The sequence below is a fragment of the Schistocerca piceifrons genome, chromosome 9 (assembly GCF_021461385.2).
Source record: "Schistocerca piceifrons isolate TAMUIC-IGC-003096 chromosome 9, iqSchPice1.1, whole genome shotgun sequence".
In the NCBI taxonomy this organism is placed as follows: domain Eukaryota; kingdom Metazoa; phylum Arthropoda; class Insecta; order Orthoptera; family Acrididae; genus Schistocerca; species Schistocerca piceifrons.
The window spans coordinates 38,833,533-38,854,197 of NC_060146.1; the positions used below are offsets into that span (position 1 = coordinate 38,833,533).

The 20,665-nt window shown below is 46.1% G+C and overlaps 1 protein-coding gene and 1 pseudogene across 1 annotated transcript in view; both read left to right on the forward strand.

Moving 5' to 3' along the window:
* LOC124716675 overlaps positions 1-20,665 on the forward strand; it is a 637,680-nt gene that overhangs the window by 100,814 nt on the left and 516,201 nt on the right. The gene's annotated exons all lie outside the window — the stretch shown is intronic.
* On the forward strand, positions 10,706-10,823 carry LOC124717416 (annotated as a pseudogene).

The following is a 20,665-nucleotide window of genomic DNA, read 5'->3' on the forward strand; positions in this document are numbered from 1 at the left end:
GCGAACTGTACCCGACGGTCTGGGTCATCCTCGTTCAGGTGTTGGAGCAGCTGAATTTTGTACGGGTGCCATTTGTGCTGCGATGAAAGTCGCAGTATGGAGGTACGGCTAACCCACATTCTGGTGACAGGCGACAAGTACTCCGTTGCGGACTCTTGCTAAATGATGCCGACACGCTCACTGTTGTTGCTTCATCGGTGGCGGATTTTGGTCTTCCAGCCTGAGGTTTATCTGCGATGGAACCTGTTGCTCGGAATTTGGCCAAAAGCTTGGCAACTGCGCTGTGAGTGATGGGCTGTCTCAATGACCCGTGTGCTTCTTTCTCCTGATATCAAGATGATTTCAATGCGTTCTTCATGTGTTAAGGACATTTTGTAACCTCTAAATAAGGAAACAATGATTAAAATGTTAATGATACCTAACAGATACCTAACAGTTAAACACGTGTAACATATCAGGCATGGGATAGTCACTTTGCACCGTTTCAGACTCCATTTTATGACTTCTCAGTACGTAATACTCACGCTGCCGAGAGTCCCACTGCTGCCGCAAGTAATGGGCTATAACCTGAGAATGAATAAAGCTATGTATAAAATAACAACGGCATTGTTTTTCTGGTGAAATTCTCTATCTGTCTGATATGTCACATGACCACATTCCCATTTGAAATTTTGGAGTTGAATCCGAGATGGCGGCTTGGCCGCCATGTTGGTGGCATACCCTATAAAGTTTCCCCCTTCCCGCTCCTCGTGTGTAGGAACTCTATTTCCTTGTTTGCTACTCCATTTGGATTTTATCAGGGTGTTTCCGGACTTTTGGACCACCCTGTATATTCCATGCGAATCATAGAGTAGCATGGAAAACTGCATAAAACCAGTCTCTGGACTGACGACCACAACAAGAAAAGCAATATATTCCATTAGAACATTGACTGATAAAAATCTAAACTAGAAAAAATATAAAATTGCATCAGTTTAAACGATCGAATGTAGCATATAGCACTCTGCGTAAAACACGCGAAGTGCAAGAAACGCAGATAAAAAAAACCAATGACGTTAAGAACTGGAAATTTAAAAATTGCAATAAATCTTTTGGCTACAATCAAAAAGGGTGTAAGACAGGAATTCAGTGTTCCACTCATACTATTGCGCCTATTCATAGAAGAAGCAATGACGGAAATAAAAGAAAGATTCAAGAGCGGTATTAAAATTTAGGATAAAAGGACATCAACGATAAGATTCACTGATTACATTGCCACCCTCTGCAAAAGCGAGAAATAATTACAGGACATATTGAACAAAACGAACAGTCTACTGACCATAGAATATGGACAGAGAGTAAACCAAAGAAAAACGAAAATAATGAGAAGTAGCAGAAAAGAAATTAGTGATAATATTAACATCAAAATTGTGGACCACGAATTCTGCTACCGTCAAAGGGCATTCCTAGCCAGAAGAAGTGTAATGGAGCATCAATGGCCGCAGTTTGAAGAAGAAAGCCGGCCGTAGTGGCCGAGCGGCTCTAGGCGCTACAGTCTGGAACCGCACGACCGCAACGGTCGCAGGTTCGAATTCTGCCTCGGGCATGGATGTGTGTGACGTCCTTAGGTTAGTTAGGTTTAAGTAGTTCTAAGTTCTAGGGGACTGATGACCTTAGAAGTTAAGTCCCATAGTGCTCAGAGCCATTTGAACCATTTTTTGAGGAAGAAATTTCTGAGAATGTACGTCTGGGATGACGGAAAGTGGAGGAGAAGAGAAGCGAAGCGTCTGAGATAAGGTGCTATAGAACGAGGCTAAATATTAAGTGGACTCATCAGAAACATGGTTCACTGCAGAATCAGTGAGGATAGGAATATATCGAAAAATCTGGCAAGGAAAGGAGGACAGGCTGGCAGGACATGTATCTGAAACATCAAGGAATAACTTCCATGGTGTTACAGGGGGCTGTGGAGGGGTAAACGCTGTAGCTGAAGACAGATTGTAGAAGCAGCCAACAAATAATTAAGGATGTAGGGTGCAAGCGCTACTCTCAGACGGAGAGGTCGATACTGTAGAGGAATTCGTGGTGGCAGGCCACTTCGAAACACAAGACTGATGATTAAAAAGAAAATATCCAAACACATTGCCTTCAACAAGAGGTAAGACTTTGTCTTTCCTTTCCTTTCCCCCCTGTGTATTCGACGTTGCGATGGACCGGAGCTTCCTCCCCCACATAGAGACGCTTTTCGCGGTATTTCCCCAGTGAACTGCGAGCCGTTACTTGGCTTCTGCCCGCACAAAGGGAAACCAGGTCTCGTTTCACCCCCAGCCGTGATAACGGCCGGATCGGTCTTTGTCTGCCACGACAATGCGTTCGATTTGCAGTAGAGGGCGTGTCTATATACCTCTCCGCTGCCGAGAGAACAACTGCACGGCCAGCGGAGAGAACGTGAAACCGGAACACAGGAATGTTCACAAACGTAGCGACAGATACACCACAGTCGTAGAGTTCTATCAGCAATTCTTTATTATCTAGCGCGCATAATTTAGTCGTAATGACAAATTCATGACTGCCCGGTGTTTACCACGGTAGTTAAGTCCAAAGGATGCGATATAATGTCTGTGAGCGAACGGAGACAAATGTACGCGGATTTTTCATTAGCTAACGGAAAAGTTTCATTTTAAAATGAATGAGCGCCTGTCAATACACATTGCCACTAAAACCCATGGTCGGATGCCTATGTAACTTCCACATCTACGTGGATACTCTGTAAATCACACTGAACTGCCTGGCAGGAGATTCACCGAACCACCTCCACAATAATTATGTTATTCTAATCTCGAACACCGCGCTAAAAAAACGAACACCTGTAGTTTCCCGTGCGACCTCTTATTTCTCTAATTTTATTATGATGATCGTTTCTTCCTATGTAAGTCGGCGTCAACAAAATATTTTCGCACTCCGAGGAGAAAGTCGGTGATTGAAATTTCGTGCTTCAGTCTGGAACCGCGCGACCGCTACGATCGTAGGTTCGAATCCTGCCTCGGGCATGGATGTGTGTGATGTCCTTAGGTTAGTTGTTAGGTTTAAGTAGTTCTAAGTTCTAGGAGACTGATGACCTCCGATCTTAAGTCCCATAGTGCTCAGAGCCATTTGAACCTTTTTTTTTTTTTTTTTTTTTTTAATTTCGTGAGAAGACCCACCGCTACAAGGAACGCCTTTCTTTTGATGATTTCCTCCCTATTAATGGCCTGCTCTTGCCATATGTACTTGGAGGTGATGTTGTTGTTGTTGTGGTCTTCAGTCCTGAGACTGGTTTGATGCAGCTCTCCATGCTACTCTATCCTGTGCAAGCTTCTTCATCTCCTAGTACCTACTGCAACCTACATCCTTCTGAATCTGCTTAGTGTATTCATCTCTTGCTGTCCCCCTACGATTTTTACCCTCCACGCTGCCCTCCAATACTAAATTGGTGATCCCTCGATGCCTCAGAACATGTCCTACCAACCGATCCCTTCTTCTAGTCAAGTTGTGCCACAAACTTCTCTTCTCCCCAATCCTATTCAATACCTCATTAGTTATGTGATCTACCCATCTAATCTTCAGCATTGTTCTGTAGCACCACATTTCGAAAGCTTCTATTCTCTTCTTGTCCAAACTATTTACCGTCCATGTTTCACTTCCATATATGGCTACACTCCATACAAATACTTTCAGAAATGACTTGCTGGCACTTAAATCTATACTCGATGTTAACAAATTTCTCTTCTTCAACCCAAAAACATAAAACTTTTAATATAATGCATTATGGAGTCGAGGTAGCAGCAGTCGTTATACTGTTTATCACTGTTAGCATTCAACCGCGATTCTTATACATATATTTTAACAACGCGTTTCAAGAGACAATGCTCCCATCATCAGGTTGTAAAATCTATGTCATGAAATTAAACGGACTAAAAAGACAAAATACCATCACAAATAGTTGGGAAGTCCATAGAGTAAAACAGAATTAAAAGTATATTGGACTGTGGGTCCTCGTCTTACACTGAAGACGGCACAGTGCGACAGCATATTTGGTAGCTATGGGACGGCCATCGACTTGTGTCAACAACTTCAGTGTAAGACGAAGACCCACAGTCCAATATACTTTAATTATGTTTTACTATATGGACTTCCCAACTATTTGTGATGGTATTTTGTCTTTTTAGTCCGTTTAATTTCATGACATAGATTTTACAACCTGATGATGGGAGCATTGTCTCTTGAAACGCGTTATTAAAATACATGTATAAGAATCGCGGTTGAATGCTAACAGTGATAACCAACATAAAACTTGTAACAGCTATAATTATTAGTCTGCTGATGATACAAATACTGATGTAATGTTATTCAGTGCATTGTCCTCAGTCGTCAATATAACCATCTAGAGTTACACCCGTTACATCCTGTACCTTGATTATACACTGAAGCGCCAGAGCAACTGGTATCGGTATGCGTATTCAAATAATAATACAGGTATATCTGAACAGGCAGAAGACGGAGCTGTGGTCGTAAATGCCTGTACAAGACAACAAGTGTACAGCGCAGTTGAGAGATCGGTTACGGCTGACGAAATGGCGGATTATCAAGATTTAAGTGAGTTTCAACGTGGTGTTATAGTCGGCGATGGGACACAGCATCACCAAGGGAGCGATGAAGTGGGGATTTTACCAGTACGACCGTTTCACGAGGGTATCGTATCAGGAATCCGGTAAAACATCAAATCACCGACATCGCTGCGACCGGAAAAAGATCGTGCAAGACCAGGACTAACGAGGACTGAAGGGAGCGCAAACCATCCGCAAACTGCTGCAGATTTCAATGCTGGGCCACCAACAAGTGTCGCCGTGCGAGCCATTCAACGAATCATCATCGATATGGGCTTTCCGAGCCGAAGGCCCACTTGTGTACCGGTGATGACTACTCGACACGTAGCTTTACTCCACGCCAGGGCCCGTAAACACCGACATACGACTGTTTATGACTGGAAACATGTTGCGCCGTCGGACGACACTGGTTTCGGATTGTATCGGCCGGATGGACGTGTACGGGTAGGGAGGTAACCCCATTAATCCATGAACCCTGCATGTCAGCAGGGGACTGTTGAAGCTGGTGTAGCCTCTATAATGGTGTGTGGTGTGTGCAGCTGGAGCAATATGGGACCCCTGATACATGGAGATATGACCCTGACAGGTGACTCATACGTAAACTTCCTCTCAGATGACCTGCATCCTTTCATATATGAAGATGGTATCTGCTCTCTCGAACATGTACGAAAGAACAGATACCATCTTCATATAGTTAAGGCTAATCTGCCATTAACCTTCTTCTTCTGTGCTGGATGCACACGCATTGCCCGAACTCTTACGGGACTCGGTAAGATTGTCTGCCGCGAGTAACGATTGTAGTGGGCAGGGGCACTACCAATGTAGTGTGTGAATATTAACAGCCGGCACGGTCGCTCAATGTGTTCCGTCACAGGGTCAATGGATCAATGACGAACTGAAACGAGTGTCTTGCGACGTCCACCCCGAGCAGATGCAACGAACTAAAAACCGAACAAAATGAGATTTAAAAAAAGAAAAATATGGATAGAGCGTCGTCTGCCACGTAAGCAGGAGATCCCGGGTTCGAGTCCCTGTGGGGGCATGCATTTTCAACTGTCCCTGTTAATGTATATCAACGCCTGTAGACAGCTTAGCGTCTTGATTTAATTATCATTTCATACTAAGAGAGCTGCATGGTCACCGATGGTATCTGTTCCTTTGGACATGTGCGAAAGAACAGATACCATCTTCATATAGTTAAGGCTAACCGGCCATTGACCTTCTTCTTCTGTGCGGATGCACGGGTATTGCCCGAACTCTTACGGGACTCGGTAAGATTGTCTGCCGCGAGTAACGAGTGTAATGGGCAGGGGCACTGCGAATGTAGTGTGTGGACATTAAATTGGGAATGTGGGTCTCACGGGGAGCGTGCAAGGGATAAATCCCTGTAGTCGCACTATCCTCTGTGTCCGCTGTGGTTCAGATGGATAGAGCGTCTGCCATGTAAGCAGGAAATCGCGGGTCCGAGTCCCGGTCGGGGCACACATTTTCAACTGTCCCCGTTGATGTATATCAACGCCTGTCGACTGCTCAACGTCTTGATTTAATTGTCATTGCAACCATTCACGTCCATTGTGCATTCCGACGGACTTGGACAATTCTAGCAAAACAATACAAGACCCCACACATTCATAAATGCTACAGAGTGGCTCCAGGAACACTTTTCTGAGTTTAAACACTTCTGCTGGCCATCAAACGTCCCCGTAATGAACATTATTAAGCATATCTGAGATGCCTTGCAACGTAATGTACGGAAGAGATTTGCAGCCCCTCGTACTCTTACGGATTTATGGATCGCCCTCCAGGATTCATGATGCCAGTTCCCTCCAGCATTTCTTCAGACATTAGTCGAGTCCATGCCAATTCGTGTTGCGGCATTTGTGCGTGCTCGCGGGGGCGCTACACGATATTAGGCAGGTGTACCAGATTCTTTGGCTCTTCTGTGTTCTGCCGTTTACACCCTCTAGTTTGGTCATATTTAGGAACGGCCTGAATATAAGGAATGGTCTAGTGGGTATAAATAAACAAAAATACATAAACAGCAGCTCTGGTACCCTACCATTACACTGCGTTTGATATCAGGCACTGACTTCGCCAGCCGTGAGCACTTTTCAGTAAGCGTTCAGCGGCCGCCACTGTACCGAAACGCGGACGGGCCAAGGCGGATTCGACTGCGCCCCGAGGCAAGGACACGGCGCCCGGGCGAGGTCCCCGCTTTCGCTGCCACCTGCCTGCGTCCTCAGCTGCCCCTTACCAGCCCGCGCTGCGGCGCCTAACCCGAACCTGACGACGACAGCACGAAAGTCTGCCGAAACTGTGCGCAACAGATCACGCTTCACTCAGTTCTAAACGACCACAACGGTGGACCAGACAACTCGGAAACTGGGCCGTACTCGTCATCGTCCCAAAAATGTCTGTCGGGTGGACGGGGTGACACTGTCCAACTCTGTTTTGTCATGTGTTTGGCAGTCCTCAGACTTTTGTGCGGCCGTGTTGTAACAAAACATCTCCTGGGTTGCTGAAGGCGCGCCTTGAATCTTGCTAACGTGTTCACATATGTTTCTGTATTAATGGCACCGCCTCTTAGGAACAGTACCGAGCGAGGTGGCGCAGTGGTTAGACACTGGACTCGCATTCGGGAGGACGACGGTTCAATCCCGCGTCCGGCCATCCTGATTTAGGTTTTCCGTGATTTCCCTAAATCGCTTCAGGCAAATGCCGGGATGGTTCCTTTCAAAGGGCACGGCCGCCTTCCTTCCCCGTCCTTCCCTAATCCGATGACACCGGTGACCTCACTGTCTGGTCTCCTTCCCCAAAACAACCAATCTTAGGAACACATCCATGAGAATCACACATTCACACTCCCAAAACACTGCCATCACGACCTTACTGGCGAAAGCCGTTGCTTTGGATTTTTTTCTTCTGTGGGAAATGGGAATGGCGCCGTTCCATCGGCTGTCGTTTTGTTTCGGGCTCAAAATGGTGAAACCAGGTTTCATGACGTGTCACAATCCGAAACAACAAGGCCTCCCTTTCAGCTTCAAAATGTTGCAAAAAAAAATCGAGACAAATGTTTTTTCTGTGCGATTTGTGATCGACCGTTAGGCACCGCGGGACCCCTCTTGTACACACTTTTGAATATCCAAGAGAGCGGATAATTGCCACCACATTTCTTTTGCTGATTGACGGATGCAGCGCCAACTGCCGAGTCGCAATGCGTCTGTCCTCGCGAATGACGCCACCAGCTCGCTGCAACTTGTCAGGTATGACAGCCGTGCCGGCCGCAGTGGCCGTGCGGTTAAAGGCGCTGCAGTGTGGAACCGCAAGACCGCTACGGTCGCAGGTTCGAATCCTGCCTCGGGCATGGATGTTTGTGCTGCCCTTAGGTTAGTTAGGTTTAACTAGTTCTAAGTTCTAGGGGACTAATGACCTCAGCAGTTGAGTCCCATAGTGCTCAGAGCCATTTGAACCATGACAGCCGTGGATGGTCCCCACGCCCCTGCAAATCGTGGAGCTCCGCCGAACCGTCTTCTGACGACCTCACCCTCCATGCCCAGCGACCAACTGTACTTCTGTCTACAGCAGCTGCGTTTCTGAATATTCTTCGCAGTTTCTTTCTCTTCTGTGAGAAATTCAGTGACGGCACGTTGCTTCACCTACATACGCCACTTTGAAACTGTCCTATCTACGTGGTGCATTCAAGTTCTAAGGCCTCCGATTTTTTTTCTAATCAACTACTCACCCGAAATCGATGAAACTGGCGTTACTTCTCGACGTAATCGCCCTGCAGACGTACACATTTTTCGCAACGCTGACGCCATGATTCCATGGCAGCAGCGAAGGCTTCTTTAGGAGTCTGTTTTGGCCACTGGAAAATCGCTGAGGCAATAGCAGCACGGCTGGTGAATGTGCGGCCACGGAGAGTGTCTTTCATTGTTGGAAAAAGCCAAAAGTCACTAGGAGCCAGGTCAGGTGAGTAGGGAGCATGAGGAATCACTTCAAAATTGTTATCACGAAGAAACTGTTGCGTAACGTTAGCTCGATGTGCGGGTGCGTTGTCTTGGTGAAACAGCACACGCGCAGCCCTTCCCGGACGTTTTTGTTGCAGTGCAGGAAGGAATGTGTTCTTCAAAACATTTTCGTAGGATGCACCAGTTACCGTAGTGCCCTTTGGAACGCAATGGCTAAGGATTACGCCCTCGCTGTCTCAGAACATGGACACCATCATTTTTTCAGCATTGGCGGTTACCCGAAATTTTTTTGGTGGCGGCGAATCTGTGTGCTTCCATTGAGCTAACTGGCGCTTTGTTTCTCGATTGAAAAATGGCATCCACGTCTCATCCATTGTCACAACCGACGAAAAGAAAATCCCATTCATGCTGTCGTTGTGCGTCAACATTGCTCGGCAACATGCCACACGGGCAGCCGTGTGGTCGTCCATCAGCATTCGTGGCACCCACCTGGATGACAGTTTCCGCATTTTCTGGTCGTCATACGGGATTGTGTGCACAGAACCCACAGAAATGCCAATCTCTGGAGGCGATGTGTTCAACAGTCATTCAGTGATCCCCCAAAACAATTCTCTCCACTTTCTCGATCGTGTCGCCAGACCGGCTTGTGCGAGACCGAGGTTGTTTCGGTTTGTTTTCACACGATGTTCTGCCTTCATTAAACTGTCGCACCCACGAACGCACTTTCGACACATCCATAACTCGATCACCACATTTCACCTCCAACTGTCGATCAATTTCAATTGGTTTCACACCACGCAAATTCAGAAAACGAATGATTGCATGCTGTTCAGGTAACGAAAACGTCGCCATTTTAAGTATTTAAAACAGTTCTCATTCTCGCCGCTGGCGGTAAAATTCCATCTGCCGTACGGTGCTGCCATCTCTGGGACGTATTGACAATGAACACGGCCTCATTTTAAAACAATGTGCATGAAAAACAATCGGAGGCCTTAGAACTTGAATGCACCTCGTATTGGAAGTGACGGAAACTTGGCGCACTCACTCAGGAAACCTCAAAGAACACAGACTCAACGTTTCGCATTCGTACCATTGTTTTTCGGCCGAGTGCTATGCACAAGCACGAAACTGAGGCAGGAACCAACACGCTACGTGAACATGACTGAGAAAGGATCAACACATAAGCGACCCAAACTAACAATGCATGACACTGCATGCCACTACATAGTCAGAAATAACACAACAGGCAGTAACAATGATAAAACAAACATCGATACCTCAGAGTAAGATCGTAGTAATAAGTTAACTTCGCCTGGGAGGAGAAGTCTCAAAAAATTTTCATTCCGAGGCTCCTCCTCCCCAACGATACAGTGCGTAGTGTTTAAAGTATACCGCACACAAGTAGACATCTATCGTTCGTCTTATTAAGTGTAGACAGAAGTACGAGGGTTGGAACATTAATAGTGGCAACTATTTATTTACAGCTCGTACAAAATAGATACGTGTTTCAAAGCTTTACTGACCTTCAAAGTAGTAACCAGCATTGTGTATAACCCATTGTCAGCGATGTGGCAGTCGTAGGACACTCTTAGCAGTGCCAGTTGTGTTGACAGTTAGACTGGCGCGGTCTGTTACCCGACAAATTGGTGGCAGATCTGAAGCGAATGCCGTGGAGTGTTTCCTTCAGTTTAGAAATCAAGTTGATCTCACGAGGGCATCAGTCAAGGGAGTGCAGTAGGTGGTATAGCACTTAACAGCCCCATCAGTCAAACAAATCAGTAACAGCTTGCACTGTACGTGCTTGAGCATTGTCCTGCAAAATGATGGTCAGATTCTGCAGAAAGTGACATTACTTCTGTCTCTAAGCTGGTCGTAGGTTGTGTTCTAAAAATGAACAGCATAGCTTCAGAACCGCAATAGATCGCGCTGCTCGAACTTTCAACACAACTGGCACTGCTAAGAGTATTCTACGTCGCTGGCAGCATATTATACACAATGCTGGTGACAACTTTGAAGGTCAGTAAAACTTTAAAACACGTATCTATTTTGTACGATATTGCTGTGACCATTGCAACTTCCTAATAAGTAATGATATCAGAAAGACGTAATGGCAACGGCCTTGCCGCAGTGGATACACCGATTCCCGTCAGATCACCGAAGTTAAGCACTGTCGGACGTGGTCGACACTTGGATGGGTGACCACCCAGGTCGCCATGCGCTGTTGCCATTTTTCGGGGTGCACTCAGCCTCGTGATTCCAATTTAGGAGCTACCCGACCGAATAGTAGCGGCTCTGGTAAACGAAAACCATGATAACGACTGGGAGAGCGGTATGCTGACCACGCACCCCTCCTATCTGCATCCTCAACCGAGGATGACACGGCGGTCGGATGGTCCCGATGGGCCACTTGTGGCCTGAAGACGAGGTGCATTGCATTGCATTAAAGGTCCAACCCTCGTAAAGAACATGTGTGGTCAGAAGCTAGGACCAGTCCTTACACAGTGTTCCAGAAATGTTACTACAAGCTTCGAGTGGTTGAAGAGGGAGTGTTGAAGAATAATTCAAGAATAGGAACCCGTGTACAGAACTTCATCCAAGGACGCAACAGAGCGTTAAGGTTATTGTACGGTGATGCACCACAGACGGAACATCTTACAATGTTGTTTGTTATTCAGTGTTCGCGTCTGACTGCCACGATAGCAGTTGGAGAAAATAAAATTAGCTGGTGCACAGACAGGCCTTGTCGTAGGTTATGTTCTTAAAATGAGCAGCATACAGACAGAACAATATCGCTTTGATTCACGCCGAAACGCCTGGACAATTCCTTTTTTGATAGCCCTTCCTGGCACAAAGTAACAATGCGGACGCGGTCGAACCGCGGTATTGACCGTCTAGGCGTGGTTGAACTACGGAGAACACGAACCGTGTACCTCCTTCCTGGTGCAATGGTTCAAATAGCTTTGAGCACTATGGGACTTAACTACTGAGGTCATCAGTCCCCTAGAACGTAGAACTACTTAAACCTAACTAACCTAAGGATATCACATACATCCATGCCCGGGGCAAGGTTCGAACGTGCGACCGTTGCGGTCGCATGGTTTCAGACTATAGCGCCTAGAACCTCTCGGCCTCTCTGGCTACCCTGGTGGAATGACGAACTGATCGGTTGTCGGACCCCGTCCGTCTAATACGCGCCGCCCATGCATGAATCTTTACATATATGGGCGGGTTTAGTGCCATCTCTGAAGAGTGAAAGGGACTGTGTCTGTGATACAATATCCACAGTCAACTTCTATCTTCAGGAGTTCTGGGAACCGGAGAGACGCAAAACTTTTTTTGATGTGTGTATTATGTTCTTTATATTATTTAAAAAAGCATTAATAATTGTATGCCAATAGGACTGCAACAATGAGAAGTGTTTGCTGTTAGATTTCTTTCATTTTAAGGCGATGGGTTACTCTGTATGTTAATGAAATAAATAAATAAATAAATATTTTCTGGACACCATCGTATATAATCTGAACTGCTGTTTCCGACCAAGCAAGTAAACTAATTAAGGTACGGGCATATGGGATTGGTTCCCAAGTATGTGACTGGCTCAAAGACTTCTTAAGTAATAGAACCCAGCACGTTGTCCTCGATGGTGAGTGTTCATCGGAGGTGAGGGTACCATCTGGAGTGCCCCACGGAAGTGTGGTAGGTCCGCTATTGTTTTCTGTCTACATAAATGATCTTTTGGATAGGGTGGATAGTAATGTGCGGCTGTTTGCTGATGATGCTGTGGTGTACGGGAAGGTGTCGTCGTTGAATGACTGTAGGAGGATACAAGATGACTTGGACAGGATTTGTGATTGGTGTAAAGAATGGCAGTTAACTCTAAATATAGATAAATGTAAATTTATGCAGATGAATAGGAAAAAGAATCCGGTAATGTTTGAATACTCCATTAGTAGTGTAGCGCTTGACACAGTCACGTCGATTAAATATTTGGGAGTAACATTGCAGAGCGGTATGAAGTGGGACAAGCATGTAATGGCAGTTTTGGGGAAGGCGGATAGTCGTCTTCGGTTCATTGGTAGAATTTTGGGAAGATGTGGTTCATCTGCAAAGGAGACCGCTTATAAAACACTAATACGACCTATTCTTTAGCACTGTTCGAGCATTTGGGATCCCTATCAGGTCGGATTGAGGGAGAACATAGAAGCAATTCAGAGGCGGGCTGCTAGGTTTGATCATCACACGAGCGTTACGGAAATGCTTCAGGAGCTCGGGTGGGAGTCTCTAGAGGACAGGAGGCGTTCTTTTCATGACTCGCTACTGAGGAAATTTGGAGAACCAGCATTTGAGGCTAACTGCAGTACACTTTTACTGGCGCCAACTTATATTTCGCGGAAAGACCACGAAGGTAAGATAAGAGAGATTAGAGCTCGTACAGAGGCATATAGGCCGTCTTTTTCCCTCGTTCTGTTTGGGAGTGGAACAGGGAGAGAAGATGCTAGTTGTGGTACGAGGTACACTCCGCCACTCACCGTATGGTGGATTGCGGAGTATGTATGTAGATGTAGAGGTAAAAGCTGAGCCTGACAAAGAGAATTGTGTGCGATAACCCCGGTCCCATGTACGAAATATCCTGATGGCCTTAATCTGAACGTGCTAAATGAATACGAGACCAGTGGAGATCTCGGGTGTTAGCGCAGTGCAGGACGCGTCTGAGTGGTGACGTTAATTTGCAGAGCAGCAAATTTGCCGACACGCGCCGCGGCTGGACAGGGTCTGGTGATGGGTGGCTGTGTCAGGCGGCGGCGCTGGATGCTGCCGGTCTGGCCGACGGGTCGGCGGAGCGCGGAAAAAGCGCACCCGTCAGACGGGTAGAGCGGCATGCCCCCGCCGGGAAGCGAACGCGGGACCCCGCCGCCCGGTGCGTGCGCCGCATGCCGCGGTCACCGGCGCGCTCCACGCACACACACATCCTGCGCGTTCCACCGCGGGCCCGCCGCGTCTGCGTTGTGACAGCCGAGCCGCCAGCTGGCTCTAAACCGTCGGAGTAGCGAACACCGCATTAGCGTTTGTCCTCTGCAAAAATCACTGGCAGGTTTCGGAGGAGGGGTTGGTTCAAATGGTTCAAATGGCTCTGAACACTATGGGACTCAACTGCTGAGGCGACATCTTTTTACCCAACATTCCCTGTCCGTCAGAACAAAACACCGCTAAAAGGCGGTACATCATAGAATGGTACAGTCAGATTCCAGTGGATGGGTCCGATTCTCCGATCTGCAGGGTGTTACAAAAAGGTACGGCCAAACTTTCAGGAAACATTCCTCACACACAAATAAAGAAAAGATTTTATGTGCACATGTGTCCGGAAACGCTTAATTTCCATGTTAGGGCTCATTTTAGTTTTGTCAGTATGTACTGTACTTCCTCGATTCACCGCCAGTTGGCCCAATTGAAGGAAGGTAATGTTGACTTCGGTGCTTGTGTTGACATGCGACTCATTGCTCTACAGTACTAGCATCAAGCACATCAGTACTTAGCATCAACAGGTTAGTGTTCATCACGAACGTAGTTTTGCAGTCAGTGCAATGTTTACAAATGCGGAGTTGGCAGATGCCCATTTGATGTATGGATTAGCACGGGGCAATAACCGTGGCGCGGTACGTTTGTATCGAGACAGATTTCCAGAACGAAGGCGTCCCGACAGGAAGACGTTCGAAGCAATCGATCGGCGTCTTAGGGAGCACGGAACATTCCAGCCTATGACTCGCGACTGGGGAAGACCTACAACGACGAGGACACCTGCAATGGACGAAGCAATTCTTCGTGCAGTTGACGATAACCCTAATGTCAGCGTCAGGGAAGTTGCTGTTGTACAAGGTAACGTTGACCACGTCACTGTATGGATAGTGCTACGGGAGAACCAGTTGTTTCCGTACCATGTACAGCGTGTGCAGGCACTATCAGCAGCTGATTGGCCTCCACGGTTACACTTCTGCGAATGGTTCATACAACAATGTGTCAATCCTCATTTCAGTGCAAATGTTCTCTTTACGGATGAGGCTTCATTCCAACGTGTTCAAATTGAAAATTTCACAATCAACATGTGTGGGCTGAGGAGAATCCGCACGCAATTGCGCAGTCACGTCATCAACACAGATTTTCTGTGAACGTTTGGGCAGGCATTGTTGGTGATGTCTTTATTGGGCCCCATGTTCTTCCAACTACGCTCAATGGAGCACGTTATCATGATTTCATAGGGGATACTCTGCCTGTGCTGCTAGAGCATGTGCCTTTACAAGTACGACGCAACATGTGGTTCATGCACGGTGGAGCTCCTGCACATTTCAGTCGAAGTGTTCGTACGCTTCTCAACAGTAGATTGGGTGACCGATGGATTGGTAGAGGCGGACCAATGGCATGGCCTCCACGCTCTCCTGACGTCAACCCTCTTGACTTTCATTTATGGGGGAATTTGAAAGCTCTAGTCTACGCAACCCCGGTACCAAATGTAGAGACTCTTCGTGCTCGTATTGTGGACGGCTGTGATACAATACGCCATTCTCCAGGACTGCATCAGTACATCAGGGATTCCATGCGACGGAGGGTGGATGCATGTATCCTCGCTACATTTCCTGTAACAAAGTGTTTGAAGTCACGCTGGTATGTTCTGTTGTAATAAAATGAGCTCTAATATGGAAAGTAAGCGTTTCGGGACACATGTCCACGTAACATATTTTCTTTCTTTCTGTGTGAGGAATGTTTCCTGAAACTTTGGCCGTACCTTTTTGGAACACCCTGTATACAGAGGTGCGTACTAGAAAGCCTGTGTACAGAGAGAGTAGCCATAGATGAAGTTGCCCGTGATTGGTTGATTAGCTTTGGCAGAAAAATGGCGCCAAACGTCTCTCGCGCTTCCTATGTTCGCCGTAATTTTGAGCTGAAGTTCAGAGGACTTTTGGAAACGATTAAAAGGTATTTGAATTATTGAGAGACTTGTCATGCGTTGTGTATGCATGTTCGATTTAGTTGTATATCGCTTTTAGTACGTAATTACTCTTAAATACGAGTTGAAATAATGAAGCGTTTTGTGATGAAGTCGGTAGGACTACATGTTTGAAATAAACACGTTAGTAATTGTACGGTATTGTTTTTGACATCTGTAATTCGTTCTGCAGACGTTCGTAAACGATGCCAGGTTGTGCTGCATTAGGTTGTTCCAATAGAGGCGAAGGTGGATTTCGCATGTTAGCATTTGCACGCAATGAATTAAGACGAAAGCAGTGGGCAGTCGCAGTCAACAGGGCTGACATAAATCACACAGGAGCCTTGTGGAAACCAACCAAGTACTCTTATCCATGCGAAGTAAGTCGTTTTTGCTTTTCACTACATATAAAACGCAATATACATAGTTAAATTTGAAAACAGACCTGTAAATTGGCTGTGTGAAAATTATTATAACACATTATTCTTATAAACAAAGGCATTTAACGGATGATTTCACCATATTGTCTGGTGCTTTTGATTCGGTGAGTGTGTACTCCACTACTCCACTACTGGCCATTCAAAAGTCCCGCCCGCAGTTTGGCAGAAAAATGGCCGCCGTATCGCCCGTTTGGCCACTCTCTCCCTATACAGGCTCTCTGGTGCGTACAGGGGACGCGGCTGTGTGCCCTGTCACTACTACAGTTTTTTTCTCATGGACAACGAATGTTGGGTAAAAAGATTCCGAGCTATTCCGCTCTAATGTTTTAGTCGCTTGTTCACCTGGAGACGTGGCTTTTAGAGCCACGAAATCCGTAGTGATCCAGTTAATAAAGGACTAAATACAGCTGAAGCGGTTATTAATACCCAAGATGACTACTCATAGATGTGGTTTTTCCCGTTGTCCGTTGCAAATTTCCTACGCGCTTTGGGACACACGGATTGAGGAAAGTCACGCATCTGTCATAAGGGGCGCAACAGATAAAATGCGCGAAGCATACAACTACGAGTGTCACTCCAAAAGAAATGCACACTATTTTTGTAAAAATACAGTTTTCATTCTGCATGTGTGAAAGTTTTACAGTGTGTAGATACATCCTTCCCGCTTGTTTTCAAACTTAGTTCAACCTGTTCCCGTGAGTGGCGCCGTCACAGCATGTCTTCAAGATGGCTCCTACACTTGACGTTCGTCAGAAGCAACGTGCTGTCATAGAATTCCTGTGCTGTGAAAACGAAACAGTGGGAAACATCCACAAGAGGTTGAAAAAGGTGTATGGAGATGCTGCTGTCGATGGCAGTACAGTTAGTCGGTGGGCAAGCAGGTTACGTGACGAATGCGGGCACGGCAAGATTGAGGATTGTCCTCGCAATGGCAGGCTTCGTACTGCACACACTCCAGACAATGTGCAGAGAGTTAACGAATTGGTTCAAATGGTTCAAATGGCTCTGAGCACTATGGGACTTAACATCTGTGGTCATCAGTCCCCTAGAACTTAGACCTAATTAAACCTAACTAACCTAAGGACATCACACACATCCATGCCCGAGGCAGGATTCGAACCTGCGACCGTAGCAGTCGCGCGGTTCCAGACTGAGCGCCTAGAACCGCTAGACCACCGCGGCCGGCAACAAATTGGTGACTGCTCACAGACGCATCACAGTGAACGAATTGTCACGCTACGTTGGGATAGGGGAAGGAAGTGTTTGCAGAATACTGAAAGTGTTGGCGTTAAAAAGAAAGGTTTGTGGCAGGCAAGTTCCCAGGATGTTGACAGTGGCTCATAAAGAAACAAGAAAAACGGTATGCAGCGAACTTTTGGAACAGTACGAGAATGGTGGGGATGAATTTCTTGGAAGAATTGTGACAGGTGATGAAGCATGGCTCCATCATTTTTCACCAGAGACGAAGAGGCAATCAATGGAGTGGCATCATGCAAATTCACCCAAGAAAAAAAAATTTCAAAACCACACCTTCTGCTGGAAAAGTTATGGCTACGGTGTTTTCCGATTCCGAAGGACTCTTCCATGTGGACTTCGTGCCAAGTGGAACCACCATAAATTCTGATGCATATGTGACGACAGTGAAGAAACTTCAAGCTCGATTGTGTCGTGTTCGACCACATCGGCAGAAGCGGGATGTTTTGCTGTTGCACGACAATGCACGGCCACATGTCAGTGAAAAACCCATGGAAGAGATCACAAATCTCGGATGGACAACACTGAAACACCCGCTTTACATTCCTGACCTGGCTTCATGTGACTATCATCTCTTAGGGAAACTGAAAGACTCTCTTCGTGGAACAAGGTTTGAAGATGATGACTCCCTTGTGCATGCTGCCAAACAGTGTCTCCAACAGGTTGGTCCAGAATTTTACCGTGCGGCTATACAGGCGTTGGTTCCAAGATGGCGTAAGGGAGTTGCGAGGGATGGAAATTATGTGGAGAAATGAAAATATTGTTCCTAAAGGAAGTACCTACACACTGTCAAACTTTCAAACATGTGGAATAAAAGATGGATTAAAAAATACAGTGTGCATTTCTTTTGGAGTGAGCCTCGTACCACCATCCTACCTTAGCAAGAGATCTTTCGGGGAACACGAGATAATTCTGCTACTAAATAAACTCGAAAAGCGTGTGTAACGTTCCTATCGAGTCACTCGTTAACCAGTTTGGCGTGTGAGTTGAAGAGAGCGAAAGGAAAGCCGAAGTTTTAAATTCCGCGTTTAACGATTCGTTCACACAGAAGTATCCTGCGAACGTTCCGTCGGCTGACCACCGCACATACTCCCGTATGGGCGACGTAGCAGTAAGCAGCCCTGGTGTAGGGAAGCAACTGAAAGAGTCGAAAATAAATAATTTTCCAGCTCCTGATGGAATCTCATTTCGGCTTTACAAAAGCATTTATCGCGCGCAAATACCCATACTACATACATCCAGTATTTGAGAATGAGAGCATTTAGTGACTTGCAACAAACTTTACACACAATTTCACGCCTCTGTGAAACTTATCCTCGCTGACATCCCGTACAGAATGATGAAAGGAAAAATGTTTATCGCTTCTTACATTTTTGCAGCCATGACGTTTTAACCTATATGATGACAGTTATTGAGCTATATGAAAAAAACGTAAATTAGTTCCAAACTACAATGTGCACACACTTTATTCAACATGGAAACGCTACTTCAGATATTCGGATTCAGATTCAGGTTATGACATGTTCGATATGCCTGCCATCATTGGCGTTGAGGTTCAAGGCGCTTCAGTCTGGAACCGCGTGACCGCTACGGTCGCAGGTTCGAATCCTGCCTCGGGCATGGATTTGTGTGATGTCCTTAGGTTAGTTAGGTTTAATTAGTTCTAAGTTCTAGGCGACTGATGACCTCAGAAGTTAAGTCGCATAGTGCTCAGAGCCATTTTAACCATTTTTTGAACCATTGGCGTTGATGTGGCGCAGACGAATACCGGAATTCTGCATGACCCGATGAAGTGTCGGAACATCGATGCTGTCTATGACCTCTTCAGTCGCTTTTTTCAGCTCAGCAATGGTTTTGGTGTTATTGCTGTACATCGTGTCTTTGATATAGCCCCACAAAAAGGAGTCGCATGTATTCAGACCGGAGAATACGGCGTCCAATCGAGGCCCATGCCAGTGGCCTCTGGGTACCCCAGAGCCAGAATGCGGTCCCCACAGTCCAGTACATCAAACACTCTCCTGCAGCGATGGAGTCGAGCTCCGTCTCGCATGAGCCACATTTTGTCGAAGTCAGTGTCACGTTGGCTAATGGGGATGAAATCATCTTCCAAAACCTTCATGTGCCGTCCAGTAGTCACCGTCCCATCAAGGGATATCGGCCCGATTATTTCTTGACTGGACAGTGCGCACCCCACAGACACCCATTGAGGGTGAAGAGACTTCACGATCGTGAAATGCCGATTCTCGGACACCCAAATACACCAGTTTCGCTTAATGGCGAACCCATCCAAATGGAAGTTGGCTTTGTCGCTAAATCAAACGCGCACACGCATACTAATTACCACCGTACCCCGCGGCGAATTAACAGTTGTAACAATAGACTGTATCGATTACATTGCAAATGGCAATAAAATATCAAAAAATGGGTAAATAGGAAAATGGAGTAATGGAAAGGAATATATACAGTGGGAAGTAATGGAAAACTGAGAGAATTATGTGAAGTTTGGAAGGAGGGAACTGTTGAACTATGTTTGGTGATTTACGGTTAAAACGGAATTGTGCTCTAGATGATTGTTGATTCCAGGAGGTTGGGTTTTTGGCCTTTGTTATCTATTGAAGGGCATCGGACTGTGGCTAGTAGCTGCGGCCCTCACTCAGTACATGCTTAACAAATGTGCAGTAAGTACTCGGCAACCTCCAGCTGCATTACTGCTCAGCCATCCTGGTTGCTATATCTCTGCCTCATAGGTCAATATAAAAATTATCACAAGCAGGACAAGTATTCCCTTCTCTTGGCTAGTAAATGGGTTGTATCCCTGCTGTTGAAAATACATTGGGCTGTGGTGTTCTTCACGTTGTAGGAAATCCTATAATTGGAGGATTTCATTGCTTTTGCTACAGTCTGTGATATCAGTCCTAGGTATAGTATTGTACATCCCTTCCTGCAAACAGTTGAAGAGACAACTGAGGGGGCCTAGGGAAGGGATATAACGTTCAGTGTCTGTTTCTATGCAGGATGCGGTCAATCAGGACAGGCTTGTAGTCACAGGTTGAGGCTGTAATCTTTATTGTGTCTAATTCTGCTTTGAAATCTTCTTTGGACATTGGATCAGATATAGGAGCATGCACCATTAAGCGGAAAGTTGCAGGCTTATGTGTTACTGGGTATTGTGAGCAAGAAGGTAGTACGCTGTCTGTAGATGTCTTTCTATAAATTTTTGAAACACTGTGTCTGTGTGCTGATGAGAGTGGTCAGATCTAGGAAGTTTATGGATTTGTTAATAGTCTCCATTGTGAAGGGAACATTTTTATCTTGACTGCTTAAATTATGCAAAAATGTGATGAGCTTATTTTGCGGTGCCTGTGCGCATACACAGCACCTCGCCTACATGTCCGA